Source organism: Cicer arietinum, chromosome 6 (genome assembly GCF_000331145.2).
Source record: "Cicer arietinum cultivar CDC Frontier isolate Library 1 chromosome 6, Cicar.CDCFrontier_v2.0, whole genome shotgun sequence".
Lineage (NCBI taxonomy): Eukaryota > Viridiplantae > Streptophyta > Magnoliopsida > Fabales > Fabaceae > Cicer > Cicer arietinum.
In genome coordinates this window covers 28,099,224-28,106,717 of record NC_021165.2, presented here as the reverse complement: position 1 = coordinate 28,106,717, position 7,494 = coordinate 28,099,224, and positions in this window count along the sequence as shown.

Below are 7,494 nucleotides of genomic sequence, written 5' to 3'. Positions count from 1 at the left end.
AAGAAAGGGTCATTTCATAGAAAGTCTTCAAAAACTTCACAAAAACACGAACGTTCCTAATCAGTTTCATTAGGACATCCTCTTGTCTCACTACCATTAGTCACAAATGTTGCATCAACATGTTCTAAACGATAAAATGCATGTTCATTGTGTTCAGCAATATCCAACATAAAAAAGTGGAGTTCCACCTAGTTTGTACAACAAGTGTTACCATTGTTTTAGAACATACATTCACAACTTTTGCACACTTCGTAAAAGTAGCCAACCTACTAGAAGAAGACATGACAGACTTACGTGCAGCTCTTATTTTAGCAATTGATGAGTTAATTTCCTTCAAACCATCAGTGACAATCAAGTTCAATACATGTGCACTACATCTCATATGTAAGTACTCCCCACTAAATAAAGTAGGACATTTCCAAACAGTCAAGCCACTATTTTAATATGCAATAGCCAAGTTGTTAGCAATTACATTTTCAACAGTAAGACAACAAATAGACCTAATCATCCACTCTTTCATGCAATTTTATATAGTTATCCTTATGATTTTAACTTTGTGGTAGGAAATCAAACCAAAACTTAATATCCTCTTCTTCAAATCCCACTCATTCTTAATATAATGAGTTGTTACATACATATAATTCATATTTTGGATCGATGTCCAAGTATTAGTGGTTAAAGACACCATTTGTTTATTTGCAGACAACATACTTTTCAACTTTTCCTTCTCATCTAAATACAATTGCAAGCAGCCTCTAGCAAAAGTAACACAAAAAAGGAGTTTTAAGTCTAGTTTGCATTTCAATCATGAATTTCTTGAATCCTTCATTTTCAACATATTTAAAAGGGAGTTCATCAATAATTACCATCTTTGCAACTGTTGTTCTCGTTTTCTCTTGATTAAATTTAACAAGTTTAAAACTAACACTATTAGGGTCATCATCAATTTCCGTTCCAAGAACAATTGTCGTATGTTTCTTATCAACTTGCCTATTTAAATTTTTCAAGCACTTATTTATATGTTTAAGCAAGTTAGTGGTTCCATGATTAGAACTATTTGTTGCGTACATTTTCCCACTTTACTTACATGTACCTATATTATTTCCCTTACTAAAATGTAACTAAGCACTAGAAGAGTATTTATTAGGTTTTCATTTAGTTACCTCATTTGCTTGAGTTGGTGGCAGTGGTAAGAGGCCTAAATCTTGTGCTTGTTGTGATGAAACTTCTTGTTCTTGTGGAGAAAATTGATTAAGAGCTTTTTGAACTCGTTCCATTTATCTCAAATCCATACAATATTATAGTTAGAAAATTTCAATCTGGGCCTAAAATAAGCAAACAAAAATCTAAAGCAATTATTATTAATTGTTCATACTTATTATTGTTTGGTCATATTTATTATACTTTATCCTTGTTTAATTATGAATTGTATTTTGTTCATATTGCGTTTGTAAATTCTTCAGATTGTAAATTCTTCAGATTGTAAATTCTTCAGATTGATTATGTTCGTATTTTGTTCAGATTGCGTTTGTAAATTCTTCCGATTGATTCTGTTCATATTTTGTTGTAGATAAATCTTGACCAAATCTTTTACAAATCTTGACCATATCTTCTTTCATACTCTTTGAAATCAAATATATTATTCTCATAAAATACTTTGGTTATCATAAAAACTCTAAGTATAAAATTAACTTAGTTCCAACAAAGTATTCATAAAAACAAATAGTGATATTCAATTTTTTTTTTTTAATTTGAAAGTATAAATAGATTATACCAATATAATGTACACCAAAAAGATACTATTTTCTAATGTTAAATCCAATATAATGCGTTAAAATTATCGTTGTTATATACAATATAATGCGTTAAAATATAATGCGTTAAAATTATCGTTACAATATAATTTGTTACAATATAATGCGTTAAAATTATCGTTGTTATATACAATTAAACAGATACTTCACAAATTAATAGACTTCAATCTCCAATTCCCCACTTCTTCTCTTGTAACAAAAACAGAAAGAAACAAATATTAAAATAAATTGCAGAAGACAATCATCAAATTTTACCCCCATCGTGTTGATTTTCATCTTCTAGTTCCAAAAGAACACCCATACCAATTTTTTCAAATATTAGACAGACATAGGGTTTAGGGGGCAAAAACAACAGAAATAAGAAACCAAGATCGTTAATAAAAACAACAATCATAATAAATAGTATCCAAGAACAAAAATGGAAAAAAAACAAAGAGGAGAAACAAAAATGGAAACATAAAGAAGAGACGAAAATGAGAACTCATTGTATTCGGTTAATTTGTGATCGGGTCGATGGCGGGGTTGCATTGTGGCTTTGACGGTTGGGCTATAAGAAGGAGAACGCGATTGGAGCCTGGAAGACGAAGTAGAAAAATTGTGGAATAAAGCATGAAACCCTAGAGGGAGGGGCAGCTGGAACAAAAGAAGATAAGGTGTCGAATAATGAAACCCTAGGGGGAAGGGGTAGCTGGAATAGAAGAAGAAGTGTGGAATAATGAAACCCTATTTGGCTGCCAAACAAAATTTTAAAAAAACATAACTAGTCATTGGGTCAACTCTATGGGTTCAAATTGTTGAACTCATTATCCGAACCAAATATAAGCGGATTTTAACCGGTTGGATCATGTCTAACTTGAAAGTGACTGAGTACGGGTAAAAATAATATTGAGTTGGGTGGTTGGGTTGACTGGTCGACCTGCACCCATGTACACCTCTACCCTAGAATATATTTGAGGGTAATAGTTAGATTGGGTTGGGTGGTCGAGTTGAGTGTTAGTTTTAACTTAAGATGATTCTTAATTTAAGGTGCCAGAGATTTTAGAGGGATGGATGCTTGTAATTTTGGACATTTGCAAGGTAAGGGATCCATCTAAATTTTTAGTTCGCATATAAGGACCTATTTGGGTGACTGATGTTTGAATTTGTGATAAATGTTGTTGATGTGATTAGGTATTCATAATGATAATATGTGTTTACTATATATATTATGAATTTCTTGATGATAATGTGTCATGAGTATTTTCTTTGAAAAATTGTCAAAATATTATTAGAGGTTAATGAGTATTAAAAGTATAGGATTTTAATAGTTGCATTTACAAAATAATTTTGTGAAATAGTAAAAGTATGCTCATGCATTTCATAGTTAATTAGCGGTGATCGTGATGGACCACAGGGTGGTTCTAGGCGTTGATGGTCCACCTTATCTTTACGAGGATTATTGAGTAGTGCTAGTATGTGTTGAGGTTGCACCATAATAAACTGTGTTAGTTTGTGTTGAGACTACACCATGGTAAATAATATTAGCATGTGTTGAGGTTGTAATTTTTTTATTTATTCCCTTCGAGGGGGTTTGAAATTTCGAACATACAACCCCATCTTAAGTAGGGCTACTTACACAAGGAGAGTAGTGGTAACTAGCAGTAGGGCTAGTGAAGTATCTCACCTAGGGCTGACACATGAAAGGATTGACTACATCGTAACTTCAAGTTTGGTACTCGAGATTGGTGGTGTGTGGACGGATGTGAGGGATGCTTCAACTAGAAGTGAGACGGAGTAGGAGTGGTGACTCCAACCATAGGAGTAGAGGGCGTTGTATTTGGACCGAAAGTTGTAAAGAATGGCAAAGGATCGATGCTAGAGGCTAACAACATTGCAAGACCATCTAGATTGGTTGGGGACCAGGGTTTCACTAATAGATCATCAGTACTTTGGTTGGTGTCACCCCGAGCTAAGTCAAAACTTCATTTCCCAATGGACGATACTTTACCGATTGTCTCGGAGGTGGAAAGTTGTTTTGAGATCTCAACTCCATTGAAGCCACCTATCTTGTGCGTGTACCTAAGATTTGAGGAGAACGATCCCTCTATGACTAGAGAGGATGAAGAGGTTACTTCTAATAGGAATATTACGTAAGAGGGAAAATGTCTTATATGTGGAGGTCACCCTTGTTACTGTAGTCATTAGTCATATGATCATATTAGGATTGTGTATAGGCTTGTAGTGCCTCTCTTTTGGTGGTTGTAATTATTTTGTTTTTGGGACGACTTTATCTATGACATACTTTGACAATTGACTTTTGTTGGTGGGTCTATGTTGCATTTTTTTGACGTGACCATGAAGGATAACATTCTTGGAGCAACACTTCTGCATAGGTGTCTGCCGAAAATACCTCAGAGGTCTGAGCGGTGATCTGATACGTCTCATAGCCTCGATGTATTTTCTACTTTTGTATAATTAAAATTTACTGTTTCAGACAAATTTTTTTACTGGAACATATGATATATTTATTTATATTCTTTGTCGTTTTAATGTTGCGATGTATTAATTTTTTATGAGTTGTTTTAGGAAAAAAAAATTATTTCATACTTTAGGACAGAAGGATTCTAATTTTCAATTATGTTGAGGTAATATTAAAAAAAATGCATTTTACGTGTTACATGGGTCAATTGTATGTTTTGTATTTGTTTAAATAAAAATTTGGTTTGATTCATATTCAATGATTGCAAATTGATTATTAATTCAAGGTTTAATTTTTTTTCTCTATCATTGTGCAATTATTAATGTTCTGTTTGTATGAGAAAAGAAAGTGAAAGGAAAGAAAGAAAAAAGTAAGAGAAAAGAATATTAGAGCAATGAAAAAGTAAAGAAAATAAGAGTACTTTGTTGATTGTTTAGGAGAATATAAAGTGAAGAGAAGAAAAGAGACATATATAATTACAATAACACCTTTATAACACCTTTATGAGTTACACTATTTTAATATTACATCATAAGAGTTACACTATTTTAATAAAATTGTGTCAGATAAATATTTGTTAAAATCAATCGATAAATTTAAAGTTAATATCATATAAATTATATTTATAAATTTTGACATTAATCTATTATTATTTATAATTCAACAGTTGATTTAAAAAAAATTATCTGACATAATATTATTGAATAAATATAATTTAATCACCCTTTATATATATAGTCTTTATTTTTTGGTGACATATATTTATTTATGTATATTAATTAATTTTATGGTGCAATAAATATATTATTTGACAATATTCCAACAGAATTTTTTTCTTAGAAAAAAATGAAAACAACACTCCAACAGCCAACAGTTAAAAGATTGAAGTTTTATTGTCTTTTTACATTTAAAAAAAAAAATTGACTCTCATTCATTACTTTCCTTCCATTTATGTGCAGACACCATCTTAGCATGGGCCCCACCGAGATCCTTCCATTCCCTTTCCTTTTTTATTTGTCCAACTCCAAACGACACAACCATCTTGATTGTTGTGCCTTCCCTCTTTCTTCATTCTTTCCTCACACTTTCATCTCAAACAAACAATATGTAAATGTTTAAGTAATCTTCATAATTATGAATCTATGATTGAACATAAATCTTTTTCAACCCTTTCAAACAAAATCTATTGTATTACTATTGAGTACTACCACTGTTTTAAAAATCTTTGTAACACAGAGTTATATTCAAGTCTATATGTTTTAAAACCATTTTTGACTCCGTAATTGATTTTATTCAAGAAAAAGAGTAGATTTTTTCTCTAGAATTCGTAGGCCATTTTGAGTAACAAAAGGTTTTTCCATAAAACAATTTTGAAAGTTACAAAAGTAACTTTTATTAAAACTAAAACCGTAAAACTCAAATTTATATTTTATAAAATATCTTAAATTTATTTTTTTTTCACTAAAAACTATGTTATCCTTAAACATAGACTTCTTTTCAAACTATTAGATATATTTATTTTTTCCAAAGGAATACTTTAAGAATATTTATATACAAAATATGCATTTACATACATTACTTTTTTTTAATATGCATAAAAGTTTCACAGAAGAATCTAAAAAATAAAGGAGGTAGTATTATTAAAACTTAGAGTAAAATGTTAAAATAGAAAATATAAAAATGCTTTATTTTGATTTAAATGTATTTTGGATTCAATCTATATGCACTATCACTTAAAACTATTTTTACACACTTAATCAATTATAATTGTCATTCTGAGTATTTTAAACCTGACTTTCGTTGTAGATCGACCCAACTAGAGTATACAATGCATGCAAATTTTATAGTAATTAATTCAAAATAATGATTTGGACCCTCAATGGGAGAAGAATAATAAGAAGAAAAAAAAAGGAAAATTATTTTTCACTGTTGATTATTTAACTTATTTTATTGTTTTACTTTAGTTGCACTTCTTCCACCTTAAATGACAAGTAAGTTGGAATTAACTTTTTCGGGGTGAAACACAACAAAGAAGAATTAAAAGACCAAAATGAAAAAACAAAATAAGTTAAGGGAGTAAATCTGTGATTTAGTCTAAAGTTTTTGAATTTACAATTTTTGGATTTTAATAGAGATTTTTTTTGGTCCTATCACTTTATTCTCCGGCTACATAACCCACACATGTACGTGACCTTTATGTTTGGGCCACATCATTGGCCAAGGCAACATCCATGCCATCAAGTTAATTATGCTTACCCTATAGTTAATGTTAGAAACTAAAATGATAGTTAATGTTAGAAACTAAAATGATCCACGTTTCAAAAAATGGAGGATGTATTTGGATTTTTTGTTGAGTCAAGGACCACTGCGAAAGTACACTAGACTTTTAAAGATAAAAAAAAAATGAAGGTTTGTCCATCCCACATATTAAGTCGAGATAATTTAAATTGTTTTTGAAACTTACTTAAATGTCATTTAAAACATATTTCAATACAATATTTTCTACAACTATGTTAAGAAGTAGGAAGATTAATTATCGTTTTGTTTTCTTTATTTTTATCAACTTGCGAAATCGATTCTTCAATTTTAAAATTTAATAGTTTTGGTCTCTCACTTAGATTTTTTTAACTTAAAAATAGTGATTTGACATATTTTAAATATTGTGACAAACGATGTTATGATTAAAACTATTTAGATGCATTAATTAATTATATTTTTTTAATTAATTTACAAAAAAGAATAACTGCCGAAGTTTAAACTGAAGTTTCTAGAGGATTTAATTGTAATTTTGTGAGCATTAATCATTCAACATCATCCTACCATATGTCATGTCTTTTAAATTATATTACATCACTATTTTTTTAGTTAAAAAATCTGAAGGAATGACAAAAACTATTGAATTTTTAAATAGATGGACCAATTTCTTTAATTGATAAAAATAAATAGATTAAAACTGTAATTAAACATAAATATTAAAGTATTAACAATAGATGTCTATAAAAATATTGAAAAACCAATTTTTTTTCTATAGAAGAGATGATAAATACCACTAAAAATTAACACACCACTTCGAGGTCTCATATTCGATATGGTGTCCAATCTAATAATATTGATATTTGTCAGTTGAATTAGAACTTAAGAATTTAAAAAACCAAAATGTTTCAATATTTAATAAAAGATCAATTTAAAAAGAAAAACAAATAGAATAAAGGACAATCCAAA